At 41.3% G+C, this 11,530-nt stretch overlaps 1 non-coding gene across 1 annotated transcript; it reads right to left on the reverse strand.

Annotated features, from left to right (window-relative positions):
- Window positions 1-9,533: 9,533 nt before the first annotated feature.
- LOC123453851 lies at window positions 9,534-9,640 on the reverse strand. The gene has a single exon (XR_006633029.1). It is a non-coding gene; the product is annotated as a U6 spliceosomal RNA (small nuclear RNA).
- Between the last annotated feature and the right edge of the window lie 1,890 nt (window positions 9,641-11,530).

The raw sequence follows: 11,530 nt of genomic DNA on the forward strand, positions 1-11,530 counted from the left end.
AACAAGTGTTTTGTCAGGGGAGTATATTTTAATTTAATGGCTAATCCAGTACAATATAAAGTTTGATAACCAACAACTCCACACACATACACACACACACACACACACACACACACACACACACACACACAGAGAGAGAGAGAGAGAGAGAGAAAGAGCGAGAGAGAGAGATGTACAGATATAGATGTCCATCTACTTAGGTATATATGTACATATATACAAGCACCTCGTCGTCATCATCATCATCATCATCATCATCACCATCATCACCATCATCACCATCCTGTTCAAATTAAAAGAATCTTTGCAAGCTAAACTCTGAAGGAAAACCATGCCATGTAGGCCTCCCCAAACCTTTGGAAACGGAAAGGTGCATGGAACCCAGGAGGCTTTACTGGAAGTCACTGGCAACAAGACTAAATAGGGTTTTAAAGATCAAAGCAAAACATGCAAATTCTACTGACTTCAGATGAGAAACCACAACATGGAAATCTTCTTTACTTTTGAAAATCTCTGTTGGATTTGGCCACAGAGTTTGTATATGACTCCCCCATTTCTGTTTTAATTATTAGATGCATTTGCATGGAAGCAGGATCTTTATTTTTAAGAGTTCATCTGTTCCCACTGCTTAGCCCTCCCTTGCAGTCGTAATCCGCGGAAGATACGGAGCAGCCAGAGCAGATAAACTCTCCAAAGACAAAGATCTTGTTTTCATGCAAATGCTTCAAAGGATGTTTTTGAAGTCAAGCATAAGGTTGTTGGCATGCAAATAACATTGCTTGCAATATATTTTTCTGCATAGGCTAAGATTTTTTCAAGGTGTTTGCTGTACTAAGAATATATTTAGATGAAATGGCACACATTTTATTGAAGGCATATTAAAATATGGTATCAAGAATATCAGATATAATTGGAACTTGGCAAAGTAGGTCATATTTCACCTCAAAAAATGTTTACTTGATGCTTAACCAGTACTTATATTTAACCAGTACTTACGAAAAGTATTTATGGAAGCCAAATAGTTTGACTGGGATCCTGAAACAGTTCTGGGCTATGAAGAGGATTCCTTAGAAAAAACATGTCATTGCACCAAGTTTCATTTCCACAAGTAAAGTTTTAATGTATTTTTTTTTTTTTGTTACTGCTCTTTAGTAACATTTCCCCCAAAAGACTGAGATCAAAACTGTTGTTAGTTTGTCTCCATAACACTACCTTCAATAAAGTGTCAAAATTTGTAGTGTGCACATATTGAAGAATTGTTGAAAAGTGACGATAGCTGAAAGTCTAAGTTATAATTCCAGATATCTTTTTTTTTTGTCTACTTAAATAATGTGCTACTGATACATACCAATGTCGACCTTCTCATACATGACTTTGCTTGGCTCTTCAAAAATCTTAAGGAAAAGCCGGGTGTTGTGGCGCATGCCTTTAATCCCAGCACTCGGGAGGCAGAGGTAGGAGGATCGCTGTGAGTTCAAGGCCACCCTGAGACTCCATAGTGAATTCCAGGTCAGCCTGGGCTAGAGTGAAACCCTACCTCGAAAAACAAAAACAAAAACAAAACAAAACAAAAAAAAATCTTAAGGAAAATAGAGAAGATATTAGTTTCATGCTTTAAAAAGGAAAGTGTAGAAAGTTAAATGATCTATTATAAGCCTCATATTGAACCTAAGTCTAGGATTCAGGTTTTGCTGGCTTTTTGTTTTTTAGAAACAAGTGTTTGCCCAGTAGCTTATGTATATAAAAATGAATACTTATAGAAAAGAAAAAGTAACCAAGTAACACACTTGTAATAAAAATGTACTTTTAAAAAGTGTTAGAGTTACTGTTAGACTTAAGCAAAAGGAAGCACATTAATGTGGGTTGAGTTCATTATAGTCGTGTGTGCACGGTTCATAGTGATGACAGACATTTTGAAATAATGCATCCAATAGTGAAGGAGAACAAGAGTAAAGCAGCTTTTGCTGGGCAACCAGCCAGGGACAGAGGCCCAAGGAGAGGCCACCTCGCCCGCCCTGGCAGGACTAGAACCCATGTCTGACCCAGTTTCATTCAAGATGGCTACAAACAGCGATTCCAGTGACAACTTCCTGCTTCTTGGAGTTTTTCAAGGCTTGGCACACCCGTGGGCTGGTAACTCCTGAGTCAGTCTCTCGAGTCCACCAACCAATCAGGTCTCTCCCTTAGACACCGGCGTCTGAAGACCCTGCTCATCCTAACTGGATGTCTCACTGCTATGAGGAAGCCTAACCATGGTTGCAAGGCCCCCTTGGCCCTCTGCCTCTCATTCTGCCCATGCTCCTGGCCCTTGTTTGGGGCCAGGGAGGGGAAGGTTTCTCTTCCTGGGCATTTTCCTGCTTGCTTTCTATGGGGGCTTTGTTCTAGATACTTTCTTGCCTAACCAGGTATGCAAATCTCTCTTTCTCTTCCTCTGGATCTGCACTTCTGCAGGTGCCTCCTGTTATCCTCTTGCCAGGCTGACTAAAAAGGGGGAGGGTTCCTTTTTCTCTCCACACTTTCCTGCCTTGTTTTGGGGTGCTTTCTTGCCATGCTTCCCGGGTAACTTCTCCTGAAGCTCCGAGTCCTTTATTCTCTTAGTCTTCTCTCACCCCCTGTGTGAGGGGCGCTCGTGACCTGGCCTCTCCCGCTGTGCTTTGCTTTCTAGGTGTGTAAGCTGGAGACCCCTCATTGTGAGGGGGACTTCCTCCCTCCTCCCTCCCGCCTTCCAGCCAGGCAAAGGGGAGAATTTCTTCCTGGCTTGAGCCTTTAAGTTAGCCTTCTCTCTAGATCCTAACTTTCTCTAAAATAAACCTTATCACCCATAACTCACCTGTCTGTGATTCTACATTTTTAATTTATTTTTGCAACCTTGGATAAAGACTCAAAAGTTGGGGGTGGGTCCATGAGCCTGGGATCTCCTGCACCTTTATGGAATTTAATCTTTCCCTGGACCCAACATCCTGTATCAATAGCAACTAAGTGTAAGAGGTGCTTATAGTTTATGCTGAGGTACCCTAAAAGATACTTCAAGATATATTAGAAAGCTAGTCTAGAAAGGAGATCATCGAATGCAAACAGGGAACCTGAGTCTGCTTTGTTTATAAATGTTCAGTTTACAATGACTACACTGCCATATGGCTTATCAACTTCTCTTACTGCCTCCTATACAACAGTTGTTCAGAAATTTCTACAAACACACACACCTTCACTTCTCCTTCAGATGATCACTGGTTTCAGCCAGTACCAGCATTCTTGACAACCCAGAGCCTCCAAAGGAGAGCAGTTAGCACCTCCCACTGGGGCCCCAAGGGCCCACCTCAAGATGAAAAGCTAACCATTTTTAAACAATATATTTGTCAATTTGCAAGAAGAGAAAGAGAGAGAGATTGAGAAAGAGATTGGACATGCCAGGGCCTCTTGCCACTGCTCATGAACTCCAGGTGCATGCATCACTTTGTGCATCTGGCTTTACGTGGGTCCTGGGGATCTGAACCTGTGCTATCAGGCTTTGCAAGCAAGTGCCTTTAACTGCTGAGCCATCTTTCTAGCCCACAAATTTTTTTTTTTTAAACTTAAAGTGGGGACTGAAGTGAAGAGTAAAGAGCTTGCCTTCCAGGCATGAGGATCTGAGTGTGATCCCCAGTACACGTGGACAGTGCTGAGGATGGGGTGCATGCTGTAAATGTCAGCGCTGGGGAACCGGGGGCGGGGGGGGGTATCCCTGGGTGCTGCTGACCGGCTAAACCCACTGAGCTGATGAACTCAAGGCCAGTGATGGGCCCCGTCTCAAAGGAGGTTGGTGTTTCTGAGGATGACCATGGAGGCTGCCCGCCAGCTTCCACATGTGTGCATTCATGTGCATACATACTTGCACACACATGTGCACTCCCACAAGCACGTATACACAACTGCACATGCATAAGAAAAATGTTAATACTCAGCAGTAAAGAAAAATGAAGTTATGAAATTTGCAGAAAAATGGATGGACCTGGAAAGGATTATACTAAGTGAGGTAACCCAGGCCCAGAAAGCCAAGCGCCACATGTTCTCTCTCATATGTGGATCCTAGCTGCAGATGATTGGGCTTCTGCGTGAGAATGAAAATACTAAGTAGCAGAGGCCAGTAAGTTAAAAAGGAGATATAAAGGGAAGAGAAAGGAAGGGAGGAGGGTACTTAATAGGTTGGTATTGTATATATGTAAGTAGAATGATTGAGATAGGGAGGGGATATGTTGGAGAATGGAATTTCAAAGGGGAAAGTGGGGGGGGGAGGGAGGGTATTACCATGGGATATTTTTTATAATCATGGAAAATGTTAATAAAAATTGAGAAAAAAAATAAGAAAAGAAAAATGTTAGTAACATAAAAGAGTTAAGGTATGCCGCTTCAAAGAAAAATCTGCCACAAATGAAAATCAACGTAATCTTAGCTACTTTACAACTTTCTCAAGTAAATTGTGCTATTTAATATAGTTTATTGGATCAAATGGGCTTTATTATGAAAACTTTTATTTAGTCGAACTTTCTCTGTATTTCTATGAATATGAAATCCTGGTCCCTGTCTAAATACTATCATTTAGCCAGTCAGTGAGATAGCAGGAACTGAATTAAAAACAAACGTAACTGCTGACTCCAGATCTATGCAATGACTGATTCTGGGGAAAATGCGGAATTTCAACAATAAATCTCAGTCCTTCTGTCAACAACAATGACTGAAAGTCCTGTGTATTTCTTTAAGGCTGGTCTGCCACACTTCCTACTGTGCTGATTGTTCCAAATTAGAGATCCTCAGCTTCCCTCTGGGCATCCTGCTGGAACATATAGATTTTCTATTGAGCTGCTAGGGTTTTGCTTCAGTTTTGCACAGTAGCCAATTTAAGGAGATTGGAGCGGAGTGTGCAATCCTGCTGCACAGCGAGCTCTGGCACCGCCTTTCCAGGGCGAATGTGATGGGGGAAGTCATAACCCCACTCCCACGCAGCCACTGTGGCCTGTGGGAAAGTACACATTGGGGAGCCAGGCAAACCTTGCTGCATCTGCTGCTTCCTCTACTCTCTTTCCTAACTTCTAGGCAGAGAGGATCACAGCGGACCTTCAGGATAACACGGCTTCCAGATAGTGCATGTGAGATGCCCCATCGGAGTATCTGCCACATGTGAATATGTAGCTACCATTGCTCTAAAAACGAAGGAGCACTGGTTTATGATACCTAGGAAACCATCCATCACTAACATTCATATTGAAGAGCTGGTCCTGTTAAGGCCTCTACTGATCCTAATATTATGTGTCATACAATGAAAAGTGAAATAAAAAAAAAAACATTAAGAGGAGACCAATACAGAGAAAAATCAACTCCTACCAAATCAGAGAGCCAGAGCCTCAGAGGCCCCCAACACCTCATCACTGAAGCAGACCAAAAATGAACCCAACATGGCTCAGGGAAATTTTGCGGAAGAGGGGGCGGAAAGAATGTCAGAGCCACATGTTGGGTCATGATATGCAGAGACATTTATCGTACCAACAACTGTGAGCTAACTCCACAAGGCATGACCCATATACCTCAACAAGGAGGGGCCAATGGGGAAGGGGTAGGTCATGGATGAGCCTATTAATGGTACCAAACTGCCTGTTTTTGTTGAATAAAAAACTAATAAAAAAGGGGAATTTTAGAAATTTTTATTTATGACTTTTAAAATGACTTTAATGCTATTCAGAAAATATCATTACTTAAAGTCTTTAGCCTGAAGCTTATTTTTAATTTACCCTTGGATAATCCAACACTATTTAAAATGTGCTTTAATCATTTTCATTCAAAAATGCCTATTTTTCTCTGATCTTTCTTGCTAAGTATCTAGGGGGAAAAAGCCTGGGGAATTTATCACTAAGAGAAAACTGAGATATTGCCTAAATATGAAACAAAATATCAATGTCTATATTGAATATATTGGGTATTCCCATCAGGGCCCTGAAGCAAAGACTGACTTTTTTATGCAATGAAAATTAAATCAAAATGTGTTAAAGCAGCTGGCAGAGTCTAAAGAGCTTGGATTGAGAACAAGAAGACTTTTGTAGGTTTTATTCATTCACTTAAAAAAAAAAACCCACTTATGTGGTACCTGAATTGTGTGAGACAACGTAAACACTTTTTGAACATTTTTTTGGCAGGAGGACCTTCCTTGCACATAGCTTTCTTTAAGATCATGCAATGTGCTTCTAGCCTTCACCTTGTCTGCTCCTACTGAACCAGTCAGCATATATACACGCATGAGGAGATCCAGAGAAAGTGAATATTCCACAGAGGCCACAGGTAGTAAAGGGCGCTTGATGTGTCTTCTAAATGAACAGTAGGAAAGTTAGAAAGGAGGGTGGGCACGGAGGTAAGGCCAAAGGTAAGGGAACAATTTATTCTGTGGGAAAGCGTTTCACAGAGAAGTGACAAGATCATGCTGGAGACACATGAGGCTTGGAGCAGGTGTTAGCTATGGGGATGAAGAGCAGTGGGACAGTTTATGAACCACTTGCAGACTAGTATAGATGGTCATGTAAGCTAGGGCTTAACCTTCAGGCTTTGTTTCTTTAGTGGAACACGCTATATCTAAAGGTGGAATTCCAGTCATGAGTGGTGATTATTACTATCATCACGAATCACTTCTTGGACTTTTTGGCAGGTGGAACTTCCTTGCAAATAGTTTTGTTTAAGATCATGAAATGCATTATGAGTTTACCCTTGCAATTCAGTACCAAGATTGTAGAATTTTTACACAATCACTTTTGTTTTTGATTCTTTTTTTCTCTCACACTAAAAATTCAAGTTCTTAATAACAACAAAATATTACATTTTACTTTATTCTACATTAAGCATACAGTTTCATTATAATAGCATCTGTCCTCTATAATTACTGAAAGATGATTAATTTCATTTCTAAGTGTTCTAATATGCCAGATTAAATTGGTAATTCAGAGTCACATGGATAGAAAATCTTATTAGCATGTCAAAATAATTTAAGTGATATAGATAATCAAGAGGTCTGGTCAACTATAGAGAGATCTAGAATATTGAATGCACTTTCTTTTTTATTTTATTTATTTATTTAAGAGAGAGAGAGAGAGAGAGAGAGAGAGAGAGAGAGAGAGAGAGAGAGAGAGAAGGAGAGGGAGAGGGAGAGGGAGAGAGAGAGGGAGAGGGAGAGGGAGAGGGAGAGAGAGAATGGGCATGCTAGGGCCACCAGCCACTGCAAACTAACTCCAGATGCATGCGTCCCCTTGTGCATCTGGTTTACGTGGGTCCTGGGGAGTCAAACCGGGATCCTTTGGCTTTGCAGGCAAACACCTTAACCACTAAACCATCTCTCCAGCCCCTGACTGCACTTTCTTAGATATTTCTTTCTATTGTTAGACATGAGTATCTGTCCCCCAATAGATGATATCTCTAAAACAAATTTGTGGTGCTCTTTACACAAGGGGAGCATTTAAAGTATGAAAAATATCTTTGTTTACTATCCTCTCAAAACCATACTGCTGCTGTCATTTTTTGTCAGGAAATCTCACTTCACAGATTTTGTGACTCTTTGCTAGGTTGGGAGTGCTCTGTAAGGGAATATCAGAGAAAATGTCTTTCTTGAGAAAATTTAAAAAAAAATCAACTATGGAACTGAGTTGAAATTAAGTTAAAATGATTACCATTTATCTGCTCCAGAGAGAAACATTTCAACTTTTTGACTGTTCATTTATGCCAAAAAGTAAAACATTTTTGTTACAAAATATTGGAGTTTTGTGACACTAAGTACATGGCTTAATATTATGTCAGGTCTTATGGTAACAGGCTAATATTAGTCAGCATTTCCTATTTATTTCAATTTTTAAAAAGGCTATATTCTTATATCCCCTCTCCTGACCCCTATGCCACTGGGGCCCCTTCTCAGTGGGGTTATTGGGATTCACTGTGGGGTCATGATGGGCTCAGTCTTTGTGGGGAGGGGAGATGTTACCTCAGGCTAATTTCATCCTCCTCAAGGCTCTTATAATAATTCTGCTTCTTCTTCCCCAGTGTTCTCTAAAGGTTTGGTGAACATGTTAGAAATCTGACTTAGTACTGAATTCTCTGTATCCTGTGGATCTCTGTTTTGATGATTTGAATGAGCAGTGTCTTTAGGAGTTAGAATCAGCTTATTTACACAAGGGTCCAGTTGGCAACAAGGTTGGACAAAGTTGCCTGACTCAAGCTCAGTTCTCTGCCACATCCACCTTCACAAGATCAGCTTGTGAAGGTCTTAACTTCTGTCCCAAGTGCAATTTTTAAAATATTTATTTTTATTCGATATGGGCATACTTAGCATGTAAACAACACATGGTGGTACCATCATTTCCCTCATTCCTGCCACTTTTCCAAAGGGACCCTCCTTGTTGGGGATGCAGGTCAACCCCATGGGGATTGTGGATCATGTGATCGTTCATGTGGGGGCAGCAGTAAGTTATGGGGGAGAGGCAATGTCTCGGTGCATAATGTCCCAAATTGTGGCTCTAACCATATTTTTGCCCCTTCTTTCACAAAATTTTCTGAGCCATGTTGGGTGCATTTTAAGTCTACTTCAGAGATGGGCTCTTAGGAGCCTCTGGATCTCTGCTTTGGTAGGTGCTGAGTGTCCTCAATGTCTGTCTCCATCACCCTTGTGCTGATATGTTTCTGAGAAAGCAGCACTCTTGCTCATTTCCCCAATTCCTCTGTGATTTCAGGTGGGGCCCAGGTGAAGTGTGCTGGATCATTTATCCTTTCAGGATCCCACTCCCACCTGTAAAAGAGAAGCAGAATCTCCAAGGGAGAGTGAAGTCAGCACTGGTTAAATGGGATAATCATTAATTAATTTAGAGAGAATTTAAAGAGTGTAGACCTTCTTATAGCCCAAGATTCATGGGAGCTTGACATTGGAGAGAAAAATCACTATCTGGATATGATTCTGACTTGTTTCCCAGTTCCAGATATGGTTTCCTTTCTACTGAGTGGACCCATTAGCCAATCCAAGAGCAGTTGGTTCCCCACCATGGCTGTGCGCCACTTCTGCTCTTGTGTGAACGCCACGTCAGGTTGTTTCTGAGTTGCTTAGACTTTGAATTACTCGGACAGATGTTGGCCACTTTCCCCAGTAGCTCATGTAGCGCCTTCCATCACTAGATGTGCTGTCTGGGTACTGGCTCTCTTCCAGATTCCACCTAGGTCTCCCCATGGTCCACGCTGATAGTGTACAGTGCCTTCAGCAGTAGGGTCATCCTAGTACAATGTTTTGACTTTGGGGTACAGCCCACTAAGGAGGTGAAGTCAAGTCCTCCATGTTAATGACGCTTGTATGGAGTTTTGTCTGCATGGTTCTGGCCGCTCATTTGTGTCGCATTTCTAGGCATTGCATTTTCAATTGACTGTTTTAAAAGGCAAAAACCATTTAACAAGCTATCTATCAAATGTATAAACAAGGTATATTTTGAGAAATCTAGTTTCTATCTTTTTCTTGTGTACTCCATTATTGACAATCATTTTTTTTTTAAAATATGGAACGCTTCACGAGTTTGCATGTCATCCTTGCACAGGGGCCTTGCTAAGCTTCTCTCCATTGTTCTAATTTTAGTAGATGTGCTGCCAAAGCGAGCACTTGACAATCACTTTTATAGATTGCCCCATTGAGCTGCATATGGAAGATAGCATTCTATATGCCTTCTTCATTACCTCCCCTTAACATTATAACCAGGAAGCTGCAGCAGTTGCTGTTTTTCTTTATATGTGCATAGGATGCCTCTGTGTTTATATACACAGCATTCAACTAGCCTCCAAATGATAGACTGCTGGGTTGGTTCTAAAATCTCTTCTTTATAAGTAGTTCAACAACAGCCTACCTTTTTTTTTTTTTTTTTTTTGCAGTTTTGCAGTTTTGCAGGTGTGTCTTCAGAATGCAAGAATGGAATTTTTAGTACACACACACACACAGACACTTTTCAAATGCTGTTTTGCAAACTTTTTTCCACATACTTTGCTTTCATACAAGCATTGAAGTAAAATGCCTATTTGCCCTGTGGGATTTTCCCTCTATGTGATAGAGGAGAACCGTAATCCGGGAGCTTTCTTAAAGTTCCACTTCTTACCAGTGCTCAGGATCAGCTGAGCACCACATAATATGTTCAAGGACTCTGCACATCTCTTTTCCTGAGATCTAGGGTCATATATATGTTTCTATGATTTGTACATTTTGTATCTGATTACTGTTCTTTCGAGGTAGGCTAGCTCAGGCTGGTCTGGATTTCACTATGTGGACTCAAGGTGGCCTTGAACTCATGGTGATCCTCCTTCCTCTGCTTCCTGAGTGCTGGGATTAAAGGCAGGTGCCACCGTACCTGGCTGATTACTGCTTTTTGTTCTGTGCTTTAAAAGCATTTTTAGAGCCTGGGGAAATGGGTTACTGATTAAAGGCATCTGCTTGCAAAGCCTGTCAGACCAGGTTAAATTCTCTAGCCACCCATTTTAGGCTGGATGGACATTGTTTGCAGCAGCAAGAAATCCTGGCATGCCCATGCACATGCATACACATACAGGTACAAATTATAAAAATTAAAAATAAAAGCTTTTGTAACTAGTATGATTATTAATACCAGGTTAAAATTATTTCAATTGGAGGTATGGTTATGTTTTTTCCAGATCATAATATAAAGTATTTCTTTTTCTTTATTTTTATTGACAACTTCCATAATTATAGACAATAAACCATGCTGATTCACTTTCTGCCTGCACTTTCCCCTTTGCAACTCCACTCTCCGTCATATCCCTTCCCCCTCTCAGTCAGTCTCTCTTTCATTTTGATGATCTTTTCCTCCTATTATGATGGTCTTGTGTAGGTAGTGTCAGGCACTGTGAGGTCATGTTATGTTTGGAGGAGCACGTTGTAAATAGTCCTATCCTTCCTTTGGCTCTTACATTCTTTCCACCACCTCATCCACAATGGACCCTGAGCCTTGGAAGGTGTGATGGAGATGTTTCAGTGCTTAGCACTCCTGTCACTTCTTCTCAGCACCATGGTGCCTTCTGAGTCATACCAAGGTCACTGCCATCTGAAAAGAGAAGCTTCTCTAACCAAAAGTGAAAAGAGCATTAATATATGGGTATGAACATTAATAGAAGTGCTTACTGGGCAGTTTAGTGAGCATGGAATATAGATTTAGCCAGACAGCAGCAGATGTTACACCCCTAGGGCTCATGACTTCCCCTGTCCTAGATATTCACTGTCAGACATGTATTCCCTCCCATGGAGCAGGCCTCCAGTCCAATTAGAGAGCACTTGGTTTCTCTCACAACAGACATGCCACTATTGCACCCATTGGCTCATTTGGCCTGGCTGGCCAAATTTAAGGCTTGCAATGTCCACTGTTGTTTATCTCCACTGGTGATTTCTCTCTCCCGTGGAGCTGCATGCAGCATAGCTTTTCCCAGCTTTCTGTCAGCTGGTTTACATGGAGGAGGTTCTCAGCTTAGCTCCATCAGGATTTCTCAGTGA

Source organism: Jaculus jaculus, chromosome 12 (genome assembly GCF_020740685.1).
Source record: "Jaculus jaculus isolate mJacJac1 chromosome 12, mJacJac1.mat.Y.cur, whole genome shotgun sequence".
In the NCBI taxonomy this organism is placed as follows: Eukaryota; Metazoa; Chordata; class Mammalia; order Rodentia; family Dipodidae; genus Jaculus; species Jaculus jaculus.